This window comes from Hibiscus syriacus, unplaced genomic scaffold (genome assembly GCF_006381635.1).
Source record: "Hibiscus syriacus cultivar Baekdansim isolate YM2019G1 unplaced genomic scaffold, ASM638163v2 tig00110584_pilon, whole genome shotgun sequence".
NCBI classification, from domain to species: Eukaryota; Viridiplantae; Streptophyta; class Magnoliopsida; order Malvales; family Malvaceae; genus Hibiscus; species Hibiscus syriacus.
This window is the reverse complement of record NW_024062792.1, coordinates 5,985,173-6,002,518: the sequence shown is the minus strand read 5'-3', so window position 1 is coordinate 6,002,518 and position 17,346 is coordinate 5,985,173. Positions and strand designations below refer to the sequence as shown.

Genomic DNA, 17,346 nt, shown 5'->3' with positions numbered 1-17,346 from the left:
TTCACTTTTCTTGTACTTTTTTTCTTTTTTTATAGGAATTCGCTTGGATGTTGTTCTTGCACTTTGCTTCTTCCACTAAGGCTTTGAATACCACTTGATGTAGGGTAAACCTATGTTTGATTATGGATCTAGGAAGGAAGCAAACAACCTGCAAAGTAAATTAATGATTACAAAGAGAATTGTTTGGAAGATTCATGAAGGTGGGCTTAATTTGATGTAACTGAAGGATATGTTTGATGTTTAAGGCCCTGGGGCATGGTTATGAATGAAATAGATAGTGAAAGGTGTTAAAAGTATCTTGAGAAAGACTAAAAAAGAACCTATACTAAGGAGTATTGACCCAATCTTTATATGTTCTTACAATGGGTGGTAAATAAGTACTTTAACCCACTATTTATGAATGATGGGAACCAAAAGTATCAATGAAAAGAAAAGGGTTGACACCACAAGTATGGAATACTTGATAAGTTAATAAAACCACAAAGGACTAATGAAAATAGATGAACTCTCACTTGTATTCAATAAGCAAAGGATAATGTCTTACAAAAGCCAATGTATTGGTTATTTATACAAAATGGATGGGCTAGGCCGAATGGACATATAGTTTCAGCCAAAGGTTATTTCCTATGAAAGTACATGTTCTTTTGTTGAATTTTTACAACCTTTTATGATAAATGGGTAAGTATTAGTTCGGCTAGCCTTTTCATAAGCCCAAGGATGCATTTGGTCGAATGGTTGCCTTGGTTCGGGCCTTGGAGTGCTTGAATGAATGGTGTGAATTGTTTGGCCAAAATGGCTTGTAATTCATCATACTTTGTGCTAAATGAGTGGTTGTGAGTGCTTGGTTGAATGGTAATAACTCCCTTGGCCTTTTGGTCATGAATTGAATTCAAAAGGAAATCACATGTACTTTTAACGAATCCACATGGCTCCTTACTTGGTATGATATTCCACGCTTTGCTTAGGATGTACGCTCTCCCAAAGTCAATGTTAGGTTCAACCATGGCGCTTTCTTTATGTACAAGGTGTCCAATAAAGTAGCTATGTGAGTGTAAGCTAAGGTAACTATAGCTAGCTAGCTAGTGTTGGGACCGTCGGCTCACCCCATGGCGCAGCGAACACAAAATTCGACAGTCTCACTATTGGTCTAAGTATGATAAACCAAAAATTGGGAGGATAGGATGTGAATACTTACAGTGGGTTTATTGAAAAACATCAAGGACAACAACGGCTAATGGTGGTGTCGATCGATTCAAATAGTAAATCTCCACGAAATCACGTCTCGGCCTCTACTCAGTTCACTCGATTGAGAGAAATATTTGTTTTTCCCAAAATCGTTTTTGAGAAAAACAGCTGAAGATTATGTGTCTTAAAATCGGTTGCTTGACCTTACACCTCCTTTTTTATCCAAGTTACCCTAATCATATTATGGATTTTATTATTTCAAATTAAATAAATCTTTATCTAATTAATTGGAATTAAATATTCAGGATTATTAAAACATATGTATATCAAACATACATATATTAACTCTAGATATATTTTAGTAACAAATTGTACATCTTTGCTCGTTTCAATCCTATGGTGTGACCCTGTAGGTTCTTGTAACGTTAGCAGTAATTATTAGAACAATTCTAATACTAAATACAATGAGTGACGTCTAGCAATATATCATTCTCACCTAAGTTACAAGAGAATATGATTCGACATATCATCTTGGTGATTAACTCTTTTATGTATTACATTCTTATGTTCTTTATATCTAGAATAGGCACAAGTCTTGAAATAATCACTTGTATAGCTCATCTATTGTTTCTTGATATATAGAGTAGACTTTAATTAACGAATAGTTTATGATATCTCATATAAACTTATTCGAGCATATTCATTGTTTTCTAGTATCACTCAATCAAGTGGCTTGTGATATATTTCCTATTATGTAGGAAGGAAAAATCATACCTTAATCATACTCACCCACTACATATATTGAGATATAGTCAATAACAGTCTTCATAGAGCAACCAGTTACGGAGCTTGTTTAACTACATCAAAACATACAACAATATATATTGAGATAGTATTGATCTCAAGTATGAGAATCATACATATAGTCATCACCATGAGCAATGTTATTACTGTCACATAATAATCCAAGACATATGATCATGGTGGGTCAATCCAATACATTGTTCTCTAACAATATAATCATGTATCAATTCTGATATCTCTATGTCAATGACAACTTGTTGTCATCAATCAATAACATGTTAGTCTTAAGTGTATTATTATTGTCCGTGCCCATAATAATACTTGACTATGGATCTTTTAATAATAACAATTATGTCATTATATGGACTTTATTATCTTCCTGATTATGTAAACACACATATATATAACTGAAAATAATAGTGACAATGCCTTTATTCAATAAAATCAGTAAATAAATGTATTATTACAATCATCGTATGATTGGTCTTTGGGCATACACTAACAATCTCCCACTAGCACTAAGACCAATCACTCACATATCTAATACCGAGTGGCACAGTGTGACGATCATGCCTCTGTTGTGTAAGTGGCTTCGTCAAAGGATCAAGAAATGTTGTCATCTGTGTGTACTCTGTATATTTCCACATCTCCTCAATATATGATCTCTCGAATGAGATGAAAGCGCATAAGAATATATTTGGATCGTTGATGAGATCTGGGTTCCTTTGCTTGTGCAATAGCTCCATTATTGTCACAACGGAGTTATACAACATTTGATATACTGGGAACAACCCCTAATTATGATATGAACTTCTTGATCCAAATAACCTATTTTGTTGCTTCACTGGCTGCAATGCATTCAACCTCTATTGTAGAATCACCTAATGTGTCTTGCTTCAAACTTTTCCAGCTCATAACACCTCCATTAAGACAAAACACAAAACTCGATTGAGATCGTGAGTCATCCTTGTCAGTTTGGAATCTGGCATTAGTATAACCTTTTATATTAAGTTCTTCCTCCCCTCCATATAGAATAAATTTATCCTTAGTTCTTCTTAAGTACTTAAGGATATTTTTAACCGTAACCCAGTGATTTTCACGAGGGTTTTCTTGATACCGACTCGTCATGCTCAGAGCATACAGTACATCTGGTTGAGTACATATCATGGCATACATTATAGAACCAATAGCCAAAGCATATGGAATCTTATTAATTTGTTCTCTTTCTTGCGGAGTTGAATTTCCTTCGAAAGAGAAATGCCATGTCTCATAAGCAAAAATCCTTTCTTGGATTCTTCCATACTGAAACTTTTCAACACTTTGTCTATATATATACTTTGACTCAGACCTAGAAGTCGTCTTGATCTGTCTCTATAGATCTCAACTCCTAAGATATACACTTTCTCACCCAAATCTTTCATAGAGAAACAACTACTTAATCAAGTCTTAACAGACTATAAAGTAGGTATATCATTTCATACGTTGAGTATGTCGTCTACATACAAGATTAGGAAAGAAACAATGCTCCCACTAGCCTTCTTATAAACACAAAGCTCATATTCATTTTTGATAAAAACAAATTCTTTGATTGCATCATTGAAACGAAGATTCCAACTTTGAGAAACTTGCTTTAGTCCATAAATAGACCTCTTTAGCTTACAAACCTTTATAGCATTTCCTGAAGTGACAAAACCTTCTGGTTGTGTCATATATACATCCTCTTCAAATTTTCCATTAAGGAAAGCGATTTTGAAGTCCATTTACCATATTTCATAATCATGGAATGCAACTATTGCGAGCAAGATCCGGATGGACTTAAACATAGCTACAAGGGAGAATATTTCGTCATAGTCTACACCATGAAGTTGTCGAAAACCTTTAGTGACTTATTTCCCCTTGTATGTTTGTACATTACCATCCATGTTGGTTTTCTTCTAGAAAACCCATTTACACCATATAGGTTTGACCCCTTCAGGTGGTTCAACCAAAGTCCACACTTGGTTTACTGACATGGAATCCATCTCAGATCTCATGGCTTCAAACCATTTCCCATAGTCTAGGCTAGACACTTCCCCTTAATAGGTCCTAGGCCCATCTTGATCCCTAAGAAGAAAATCTCCTTGTGCAGTAACAAGAAATCCAAATCTCTCAGGTGTACGGCGTTCTCTAATAGATATGCGCAGTGGTTGTGTTTCTAAATCTGTTAATTGTTCCTTAACAACTTGTGAAACATGCTCAACTTTAGGTTCATTGATCTGTTGTTCTTGAACTTCTCCAAATTCAATATTTCTACCCTTCCCTTTCTTTAAGAGAATTTCTCTTTCGAGAAAAACTCTTGTTCGAGCAACAAACACTTTGTTCTCATTAGGGTTGAAGAAATAATATCCCTTAGTTTCTGTAGGATATCCAACAAATATACACTTATGAGATTCAGGTTCGTGCTTTGTAGACATCTGATATTTTACATACGCTTCATAACCTAAAATCTTCATAAAAGACATACTAGGACGCTTCCTAATTCCTAGCTCGAGTGGTGTCTTTTGAACCGATTTAGATGGAACATGATTTAGAGTAAAAGCGGTTGTTTCAAGTGCATCTCCCCAAAAAGAAGTCGAAAGATCACTATGACTCATTATCGATCGAACCATGTCTAATAGTGTTCAATTCCTTCTTTCAAAAACTCTATTCCACTGTAGTGTAGCAGGTGGAGTAAGTTATGAGACAATCTCACATTCTTTCAGAAGTTCATCAAACTCTATTCTTATGTATTCTCCACCTCGATTTGATCGAAGTGCCTTAATACTTTTCCCTAGCTAATTTTGTACTTCATTTTTAAATTCCTTAAACTTTTCAAAGGCTTCAGATTTATGGTGCATAAGATAAATATACACATACTGACTGAAGTCATCGGTGAAGGTAATGAAGTAATGGAATCCACCTCTGGCTTGTGTATTCATTGGTCCACATACATCACTATGTATTAACCCCAATAAGTCACTTGCTCTCTCACCTTTACAATTATAAGAAGCTTTATTCATTTTCCTAACAAGCAAGATTCACATACATCATATTGTTCGAAAACAGATGAATCTAAGAATCCATATTTATAGAGTTTTGATATTCTTTACTCACTTATATGGCCTAAACGACAATGCCAAAGATAAGTTTGATTCGAGTCATTTGTTTTTGATCTTTTAGAATTTGTTATAAATGGTGTTTTATTGATCCAAAATATAGAGACCATTAACCAATTGCGGCGAACCATAAAAAACATTATCGATATAAAAATATCTACAATTATTTTTAATAATAATCCCAAAACCAAACTTGTCCAAACAACAAATAGAAATAATGTTCTTAGTCAAACTAGGCACAAAATAACAATCCTCTAAATTTAAATCAAGTCCACTGGCAAAGATAAAACATATGTCTCTATAGCTAATGCATCAACTCTTGCTCCATTTCCCACTCTTAGGTCTACGTCTCCTTTAGCCAGATACCTTTTTTTTTCAGTCCATGTATAGAAGTACAAATATGAAAACCGCAATCGATATCTAATACCTAATAAGTAGATGTTAACAAATTAACATCAATAACATAAATATCTGAAAAAAAGCGTTCCATTTTCTTTTACCTTCTTGACCTCTTCAAGGTAAACAGGGAAATTTCTCTTTCAGTGTACGGTCTTATCGCAAAGGAAACATTTTCATTCTTTGATAACTCCCCCTTTGGGTTTCAATGCATTTTCCCTTTCGGTTTGGTCTTACCATTGCCCTTAGACTTTGCCACTACCGTTTTCTTTCCCTTTCCTTTGTTCTTATGGACCATTAGAATGGGCTTAGGTCTAACTTTTTTCGTGTTACTTTCAGCAGTTCGTAACATGCCAAGTAACTGTGGAAAAGTCTTGTTAATTTCATTTATGTTGAAATTAAGGACAAGCTGGCTAAATTTATTTGGCAATGATTGCAGGATAACATCGGTATCCAATTCATCTTTGAGAGGAAATCCCAACTTTTCCAACGTTTGGATGTAGCCCATCATATTGATTACATGAGATCCTACAGGAGTTACCTCTACCATTTTGCATTGAAATAGAGATTTAGATGTCTCATATCTCTATTGATGTGCTTGCCCTTATATATTTCTTTGCGATTTTGAATCATCTTATATGAAATCATGTCCTCATATTGCTTCTGAAGCTTAGGAGTCATGGTGGCAAGCATTAAACATCCAACGTCTTACATATCATCCATATGTTTCTTGAATTTGTCTTTGTCAGCTCTTAAAGCATTAGTTGTCGGTTCATCAAGAACATGTTCTTCAATGACATATTCTTTCCTTTCCTGATTGAGAACAATTCTCAAATTAAAAAACTAGTCAAGATAGTTTATGCCATTAAGCTCCTCATTCTCAGTGAGTGATCGTAGTGATAAAGTGTTGTTTGCCATTAAATCTACAACAATGGAAATATTAAATTAAGTAAATTTACCGAATTAAAATTTATAAATAGGTCTTTATTTACAAATTACTCCCACTGTTTTATTCAAAATTAAAAGACCTCTCTTATTTAATTTTGAAAAAATTCAACGAAAGTTTTTCTAGTGGGTGAGGATCCATAATACATCAATTTCCTAAATGAGCCTTGGCTTTTCTGTTAGGATAGTGATTATTTAGGTAAGTAACACTTTACTAGTTACATCTAATGTAACTCCTCCTTTTGGTGAACAACTATTGTCAAGTCATCTCATGACTTATCCAAATACTTAACCTCTAGGTTTCTAATCCTATTAGAATAACCTAGCTAAGTTATTACCAATATCTAAACCGGTGAATATCACTTGCTTATTCTTCGCATTTAACCAAGATAGATTAATGTGCCAATGCTTTGGCAAATCCCACATAATATCGATCGAAGTCTTAACTAGGGTAAATATTGGACGGTTAAGTTAACTTATATTATAAAGAGGGATTTGCGTAATTATCTCATCATTGTTCGTTTTAATATTAGGCCCTTATTGATCTCATCAATATTCATTCTTATTTTATCATTTGATGCATTACATACATAAAAAAAATATAGCAATAAATAAGATACAATGGTTATAGCCCAAAAACAATGACTAAGGTGGCTCATCCCAAGCCAATGGGAGAAAAAAAAACTTAAAACCTAAGACTACTATCTAGGTATCTTCTCGCCTTTAGTTCAATCCATTCTTCTGCTACTTGTGAATCTTCATAGGATTACAATTTTAAAAGAAACTCGTTTTACATATGAGGGAGTAAGATGAGAAGAGAAATACAACTGATATATAGAAAGGCATGACTCACAGTTTTAAATTCAACCATTACAAATTGAATAAGGCCTATAACCATGCATGTCAAACATCGTTCAAAACAAACATATCATAATATACATATTCTTACGCCTTTGTTAAAAATATTAATATGGGCCTACAATTTGTACTGCTGATGAAGGGTCAAAGGGCGAAGTCCCTTGCGGGGTCTAGGGGCGAAGCCCCTAGCGCGCATCAGTCATACCGCGACGCCCGGTGTGATTTTGTTTTTGAAAATTAGTACTTCCGTTTCTATAGAAAAACCTCACTATTTGATAACACTTATCAACAGAATCGTGTTTTTGGGATTTTTAATCCTTAAGGTTTTATACATCGGAACAACCATTGTTCCACTGCCAAACTCGATATGTTATCGCTTACCCACAGATCATCATGTCAACAATTGACATATAGATTTCGCAAAATCCTTGCAGCAACACATAGACTGTAAAAATATATTAAAAATTAATATATTGATCGTTGTTGTTATCGAATCTAACAATGATATCATGCATAATTGCCGAAAATGATAAAACTAGAACATATGCATCTCATACATATCGCATCAACCAAGAATTTAACCCGAATTCAGATTGTACAAGTGGCTCTAAAACCACTATTGTGACCGTTGGCTCACCCCATGGCGCAGGGGAAACAAAATTTGACGGTCTCACCAGCAATCCAAGTACGATAAACCGAAATTGGGAGGAAAGGATGCAGATACTTACAGCGGGTTCCTTGAAAAATAGTAAGGATAGCAACGACTAATGTTGGTGTCGATCAGTTTGAATCGTAAGCCTCCACGAAATTACGTCTTGACCTCTACTCAGTTCACCCGATCGAGAGCAAAATTTGATTTTCCCAAAACTGATTTTAAGAAAAAATGGCTGAAGATATGTGTGTTAAAAAACGGCTGCTAGACCTTACACATCCTTTTATATCCAAGTTACCCTAATCATTTTAGGGATTTTATTATTTCAAATTAATTAAATCTTTATTTAATTAATTGAAATTAAATATTCAGGATCATTAAAACATATGTATATCAAACATACATATATTAACTGTAGATATATTTTAGTAACGTACAACAAATTGTACATCTTTGCTCGTTTCAATCCTATGGTGTAACCTTGTAGTTTCTTGTAAAGTTAGCAGTAATTATTAGAACAATCCTTATATTACATACAATGAGTGACATCTAACTATATATCATTGTTACCTAAGTTACAAGAAAATATGATTCGACATATCATCTTGGTGATTAACACTTTTATGTATTACATCCTTATGTCCTTTATATCTAGAATAGGCACAAGCCTTGGAATAGTCACACTTGTATAGCCCATCTATTGTTTCTTGATATCTAGAGTAGACTTTAATTAACGAATAGTTTGTGATATCTCATATCAATTTATTCGAGCATGATCATGCGTTTCTAGTCTCACTCAATCAAGTGGCCTATGATATATTTCCTATTATGTAGGAAGGACAAATCATATCTTAATCATACACACCCACTACATATATTGAGATATATTCAATAACAGTCTTTATAGAGCAACCAATTAAAACATTTAACAATATATGTTGGGATAGTATTGATCTCAAGTCTGAGGATCATACATATAGTCATCACCATGAGCAATGTTATAACTGTCACATAATAATCCAAGACATACGCTCATGGTGGGTCAATCCAATACATTGTTCTCTAACAATATAATCATGTATCAATTCTGAACTCTATATGTCAATGACAACTCATTGTCATCAATCAATAACATCTTAGTCTTAAGCGTATTATTATTGTCCATGCCCATAATAATATTTGACTATGGATCTTTTAATAATAACAATTATGTGATTATATGGACTTTATTATCTTCCAATTTATGTTAAACACATAAATATAACTGAAAATAATAGCGGCAATGCATTTATTATAAAATCGATAAATAAATGTATTATTACAATCATATTGGTCTTTGGGCATACTCTAACACATTGACCATGGTTATTTTAAATATTTCAAACAATTAAATTTAATAAAATATATATATTTTAAAACTACTCGATTGAACGTTTTTAAAATATAATTTTTAATATTTTTATCAATAATAACTTTTAAATAATAATAAGTTAAAATTTAAAAAAATGACCATAAAAAGTAAATAAAAGATAGATTTAATGGAATATAGGGAGTATTAAAATTCAGGGTTCGTGTGTTAAAATTGACCATAAATAGTCAATAAAAGATAGAAAATGGGTAAATTACAATTAAGCCCCTAATGTCAACAAAGTTTATCTTTCTGACTCTATGTTTTTATCTAAATTCAATTTGGCCCTTTGTTTACACAGTTTATTTTCGGTTCATAATTTAGACTATAATTTCATTCAATTTAATTTCTCACAACTTTCATAAATCCGCGTAATGATTTTTGGATTTCCTAAAAGTTCCACTTTTGAATTTCTTTCAATTTAATTTCTCACAATCCTTGCTTCCTTGTTTCCTTGTTTCCTTGTTTCCTTGGTTCTCGTCTCAACCCTAAACCTAGAAACCTAGAAATCAAATATGTTCCAAAATTTTAATGAATAAATACGAGTAGAACTCATTCAGCACGAGGGGGGATCGAGAAAGAGGGGAAAGAAGAGATAGATTAGTGGTCGTTGCGGTAGACAAGGACAAATACAGCCTGCAAGCTCTCCACTGGGATGTTGATAATTTCCTCATCAGAGGCCAAACCTTGAGGCTCGTTCATGTTCTTCATAAACCAATCAGCCCTGTTAATCCAGGTATATATCACCTTAATTAGGGCTTTATTGTTTGTTAATGTGTAATCTCAAATGGTAATTATATCAATCGGTTCCTTCATCAGATGATGGTAGCGTTGTTATTGATCCACAAGTTGTCAGAACATGGACTTCTTCCTTCGACTTCGAAGCTTATGCGCCCGTAAACAGGTGAGCTGTCAGGTGTTTGGATTAAGGAAGAGATTCTAACAGCGACATTAAAACTAGTTGTATGATATTTGTGTGGATTCAAATACAACTGTGTGGCGAAATTAAAGATTATTATTAAGGATTGAAAATATTGATCAATGGATTCATTATTCGGACACGTTTTTGGTTGATTCAAATTTGAATTTATATGATATTTATAAAATTTAAATTGATCTGATGACTAAATCCAACCCAAAATTTGCCCAAATTTCAATGCATACAGATACAGTGTGAAGCAGTTGTACTAGAGGATTCAGATGTTGCAAAAGCACTTGTCGGATATGTTCACCAATATGAAATTGAAACTCTGTTTGTTGGTGCAGCATCAAAGACTGGAATTTCAATGTACCCCATAAATAATGCATGTTTTCCTTCTACTTTTCAAAAGTGTATGAATGTATGTATGCATGAATTTTGCGTTATGTACGTGTCGGTTATTCGAAGGAACAGATGTTCAATCTATCATACTAAAATTGGCACCAGAATTTTGCAATGTTTATGTCATTTCAAGAAGAAAGGTTGCTGCTGCAAGAACTGCTACTCGTTCAGTCCCCAGTACAGCTCAAATATTAGTATGTTACTGAGTAATTTCATTTTTCTTATTTGCATATTGCTCTGAGCCTGTGATATTGATGATTTGAAGTTGTGTTTTAGATTCACTTTTTAACTTTTAGAAAATAAATAGCCGAAGATTCGTGACGATTGATTGATTTTTCCTAGACTTGATTTTGCCTTGTTTTCTTTTTTGGATAAAATTATGTATATTTTCCAGTTGAAAATCTCATTATCTGTCGCCAGATTATGAGTTTATGCTCAATATTGTGACATTGTCTGCTTTTGATGGCATGCATTTCAAATCAGGGCTCTGTACTTTACTAAAATTATATGGTTTGCTTGCTAGTTGAATTAACAATTTTTGGCATTCGTCTTTCATAAGAGTTAGGAGCCTATCGATATAAATGTTTTGGTTTCTTTTTACCCATTTTTCAAATATGAATAAGCTTTTGTTTGAGAGACAAGTGAGATTCTGGATGCTTAAAAAGTTATTGTTAGTGTAAATATATCCCTTTTGAATTACTTGATTTTTTTGTGAACGGCCTAAACTTTTGTTCCTTATTTATTTTCTGCATATTTTTTCCATGTATTTGAACAAATGCACTAGTAAATTGTAGCATTTCAAACGGGATAACGAATAGAGCTGCCATCCAACTAGTGCCAGCTTACATTACAAGAATTTTGACCTGCATTGTCAAATTTAGTCAGTTATGCGACATTGCAACTATAAATATTATATAATTAAACTTTAATTTATCTGATTAAATATGTAATTCCCTTTACACTCTTTCAAGAGAAAAGAAAATGGGAGCTCCCTGTTTGTATTCCTTTCTTTTTTTTAATCAAGAGAGAGCCTACTCCTTTTGCATTCAGGGGAGGTTTTATAGAACCCCTCAATATTACAAAAAATCAAATAATTAAATGAAAAAGGTTTTTTTCCCTTCCTCTGACATTCTTCTCTTTGTTATGCTCTTTTCTAGTTTGCTTGTGAGAAACTTGCTGACAGGTACAGGGAGAGCATGGTCCCCAGCAGCAAAGGGCATGGACACGAGCATGGATGCATCTGTTGTTAAGGCAGATAAGGACCATTGTTGCATGCGTGGCAAGGAGAGGAAGATTGTTGGTGTGCTTCTCAGTTTTTGGGTTGCTCATGAGTCATTGTTGGGACTATTATTGAGCATTAAATGCCCCAATTTTGTATTGGATTTCTTTTTTTTAATGTATATATGAATAAAAAATGGTGATTTCAGCCACAATAACATATTAAATTTAATAAAAAAATATATTAAAATTAATTAAAATAAAAAGCTATGTTAAATTTATTTCTTCATAATATTTTCTCAAAATAACAATTATGTTATTTTTTGACAAATTTGTTTAGTCATAATAACAATTTATAACAAATATTAATTTCTCAATATAAAAAATTATGACAAATAACCTTCTTTCACTATCACTATAATAAATTGTAAAAAAATTATTTAGTTACAATAACACGGTAATTTTAGTCAAAATAAAAAGTTATGCCAAATTTATTTCGTCACAATATTTTGTTAAAATAAAAATTGTGACATTTATTTAATCAAAATAACAATTTATAACAAATATTAATTTCTCAATACAAAAAATTGTGACGAAGTAATATTCTTTCACAATAACAAATTGCAACAAAATTATTTAGTCACAGAAAAAATTTATAGAAACTATTTAGTGACGAAATAAAAGTAGTGAGAAATTAAATTTTGTTGTAACATGTCTTTTTGTCACGAATTATTTTTTTATTTGATGTCATAATTTAAGTTAATTGTGACAAAATTTACTTTTTGTGATAAAATAAATATTTTATTTTAACAAATATTTTGTCTCTGTATTTTCTATTTTAGTGACGAAATAGAAACCGTGACAAATAATTTTTGTTACCGTATTTATTTTCGGCACAAAAACTCTTTATATTTGATGTTAAAATATAAGTTAGTTATGAAAAAATATAGTTTTTGTGACTTAATGGTTAATTGATTGTGACAAATATTTTGTTGTGATAAGTTAATTATAGTAACAAAATGTTATTGTTACAATAAGTACTATAAAATGGTAACGAACAAAATTTTGTCAAAATATACTTTACATGACAAGGTTATTCTAACAAACATGGTAACAAATAAAATTAGTCAAAATAAATATATCATAACAAATATAGTACTTTTAGTGATAAATAATTTAGTTGAAATAATCGAAATTTCTTGTAGTGAGAGAAATCAGTTACAGAGCTTGTTTAACTGCATCAAAACATACAACAATATATGTTGGGATAGTATTGATCTCAAGTCTGAGGATCATACTATAGTCATCACCATGAGCAATGTTATGACTGTCACATAATAATCCAAGACATATGCTCATGGTGGGTTAATCCAATACATTGTTCTCTCACAATATAATTATGTATCAATTATGACATCTCTATGTCAATGACAACTCGTTGTCATCAATCAATAACATGTTAGTCTTAAGCGTATTATTATTGTCCATGCCCATAATAATACTTGACTAGGGATCTTTTAATAATAACAATTATGTCATTATATGGACTTTATTATCTTCTAGTTTATGTTAAATACATATATATAGCTGAAAATAATAGCGGCAATGCCTTTATACAATAAAATTAGTAAATAAATGTATTATTACAATCATCATATGATTGGTCTTTGGGCATAATCTAACAGCTAGTGACACTTCCAGCTATTCAGCTACATGCCAGCTACTCTTCAGCTCCATTCAGCTTCGTTAGCTATCTTTGGGTAGGCTCCTTATACTTGAGCTAGGTTCAGTTGTTTGTCTCCACTCATGCTTGCCTTTTAGCTATGCCAAGCTGCCAAGTGATGCCTCCTTGATTGTTCACCTATGAATGAAAAGAGAACAAGCAAATAAGTAATATGTGAGTTAGAATCAATCCATTAACTTGCTGTCGCCTATGTAAATGATGCAAATGAGCTAGGAATGAATGTAAAAGCTATCAAAATCAACTCATAAGCCAAGTATGAATATCCATGAGCTAATGAAAGATATAAACTCATAATATAATAATGTATTAAGCTAGGAATGAAGGTAAATCATAACAGATGCAAAGTGTAAGCTAAGTATAGGAATGTGGGGCTACTATCATTCAAAATACTTAATGAACATGCATGTTATGAAGGTGTTCATACATAATCAATAACATAAGCATAAAATGCGTATCATATGATATTAAGATATAACAATAGGATATGAATTGATGCATTAGTTCATAGAAGATCAATGTAATGCTAAGTATGTAATATAAGGAAAAGAGAAATATAAGGAATGAGAAAACGATCTTAGCCTTCAGCCGAGAGTAAGTTGTTGTCAAAATGATTAGTAGTAGGAGTAGAAATGGGAGTGTTTTTGTACATAATTATATCGATATAAGTATATAAATTTCTCATTTTTCTAGTACCTATGAATAAACACATATTTACATTAGTGTAAGTATGTATATTTCTCATTTTTGTACTCATAAATAAATACATACTTGCATCGGTGTAAAACTTTACATTTCTCATTTTTGGTACCTATAAATACACAAAAAATTTTTATAATGTTGTAAGTATGCTTCTATAATTAAAAAAAAAATCTTACCGATTAACTTTGTTTCATTGAATTAAATTTCAAAAATAATATACATTGAGTAATAAAACATATAAATATAATATTTAAAATTATTATTCGTATATTGATTCTGTAATGAATTCGATATTTACTTTATAAATTTGATTTTTACCGATTAACTTTGTTTCATTGAATTAAATTTCAAAAATAATATACATTGAGTAATAAAACATATAAATATAATATTTAAAATTATTTATTCGTATATTTGATTCTGTAATGAATTCGATATTTACTTTATAAATTTGATTTTTTCTTAAAAATATTTTGAAATATATAATTATAGTGAATCACAAATCATTCGTATATTACATATTTATATGTTCAAATACATAATATATTACTATAACATTAAAATATATATTAACCTATTTGTGTAAAAAAATTATGAAAGAAAATTCATAAATTAAAAATAATAGAAAAATGTATACATATTCTATGAATTTTCATGTAAATATTTTTATTTTAATATCAAAGATTCAGCTTTTTAAGAAGAAAATATATCGGAAGAACAATTTGATAAAATATTTACATTGCAATAATTTTATGTTCTATCAACCAAACACCGATATCTTATATTTTTATCAAACAAAATAAATAAGATAACATACAATTCTCAATAACATGTAAAGTAATGTTACATTCTAATAATATTATTCTTAAAAGTAATATGATATTTTGTGAATCAATTGACTCTTTAACGGTCTAGAAATATTAACTAACATTGGTGGTTTAGAGGTAACAAATTTGGAATGATAGTAGATTTGAGGACCAGTAAGGGAGGTTAGGGATTGCAGTTGAGTTGTGGTGATTGGTTTTTTGTATTTTGGGATTTAATATAATTTGCATAAGTATTAGCCTTTATTACTCATAATTTTATTATTATTATCACTTATTTTATCTTATCATTTATTTTCTTATTTATTATTAATTATTATTATTATTTATTATGTATTATTATTAAGTATACATGGGTAATACTGATCTTTATTTACTTTTACCGACCCAACAAATTCAAAAGATACAATACAATAATTGAATCCCAAATACAAATCGGCCCAACTCACAAGAGAGCGCGAAAACCCAACATAAAAAATAAAATGAGAAAACCCTCGTAAAAAAGATTCAACAAGACCTGGTAAATTTGATCTGTATCTAAAAATAAGATTGTCAAAATTTGTCTGCTTACGAAATTCTTTCAGGAAACTCTTTTTGTCTGCCTACTCCATTACTGAGTTTTTCTTCGGCGAGGCGGTGGCCGCCTCCTTTGCGAGGTGGTAGCTGCCTCCACCACCGTTCTTGCTACCTTTGTTACCCTTCGACCACTTCTCCCAAGCTCTCAAAAGTCCAACATAGTGTCGTTGAACACTTTTCATGTTCTTTGAACAAGGGTTTGGTCGGGTCCTGCTTTGGTGTTTTTGGTTTTAGGGTTCGTTTGGCTCTCGTTCCCATTTTTTCTTCTCGTTTGTTTGGGTGTTCCCTCCTAACTTGGTAAGATCGATTCTCTCTCTTTCAGTTGTGATTCTTTTCCTATTTCTATTCGATCGCTGTTTTGTGCTTGAGTTTGGGTTATTTTTTACATTAGTTTCAATGTTTTTGAGTTACTGCGTAGATTTCTAGCCAGTTTTTGGAGTCTGGTTGTGATAGTGATTTTTGCTCGCATGATATTTGTGTTAAAGCCATAGTGAACCAGTCTTTGTTTGTTTGATTAATCAGTAGGAGGGTGAGTGTTTCAGGTTCTTTCCTTCGGATCTGCTCCTTTGTTTATGGATAACCTACCAATCTGTTTCATTGGTAAGGTTTATGACAGAGTGTGGGTTGCTATGGCGAGGCTTTGTGTGTGTTCTTTTCAATGAAGAGGAGTAGAGTAGGTTCTAGGGTTGGATTCGTTAATGATGGTGATTCTGATAGTGATTGTTCTCAAGGTTTCAGCGTCTGCATAATTGTTTGGTTTAGGTGCATGATTGTCAGGGGTTGTGGGAGTTTATAGGTTTTGGTTTTGAGTTTTATGTCATGGTTTGTTAACGATGTCCTATGTTTGGTTCTGCGTTCGTATAATGCTTTGTTGTTTATACAATCTAATTTGTGTACGATCTTTCGTGGTTTGGGGAGCTGGGAGATGTGTGCTTCTTGCTCTTGGTGTTGGGTTTTGAAATGGTGAGGCTGCGATCTGATTTATGTGTTGTTGTTTCCATGGTTTGGGTGTGTTGTGATACCAGTGTCTTGCGTTTTGCAAGAGATGTATTGGGTCAGCTGGGTAGGATTCATTTGTATTAGTTTTCGGGTTTGTGTTTATGTCCTACTCGAGACTTTTGGAAGATCACGTAATTTGGGAGTTTGTATTCTCTGGCAGTCCTGCTAGTATTATTCGGTTGAATAACTCCTCTGTAGTTCAAGCTTCATGGTATGGGTGAGGCGGTGGTCGCCGTTGTCTCAGCTTCGACAGGCAGTGATTCAAAGATTGGGTGCCTGAGCTTTTGGGCAAGCATTGTCTTGGGAAATAGGAGGTTGTTGGAGATGGTGCTCTGACATGCAGGTTCTCGCGTGTTGTTCTTTTTGTGGGAAGCTAGGAGATTGTCGGGTGAATGCAGGTTCTTCTCTGAGCTACAAGGATTATTTTTTTGGATGTGGGTCAGGAAGAGTGCTTCTTTTTCTTAGTGCGTTGCCTTTGATCTATGAGTGTTTCTGCTATTTTTATATGTTGTTTAGTCTTATTCCAAGGGCTTTGTTGTCTGTGTATATTTCTAAGTGTGTTCTTTATTCAGATTGTCGGTTT

At 32.3% G+C, this 17,346-nt stretch overlaps 1 long non-coding RNA gene across 1 annotated transcript; it reads left to right on the top strand.

Moving 5' to 3' along the window:
* The first annotated feature begins 9,761 nt into the window (after positions 1–9,761).
* Positions 9,762–12,081, top strand: LOC120133595. The gene is made up of 3 exons (XR_005517110.1): positions 9,762–10,118; positions 10,202–10,286; positions 10,549–12,081. It is a non-coding gene; the product is annotated as an uncharacterized LOC120133595 (long non-coding RNA).
* Positions 12,082–17,346: the final 5,265 nt, after the last annotated feature.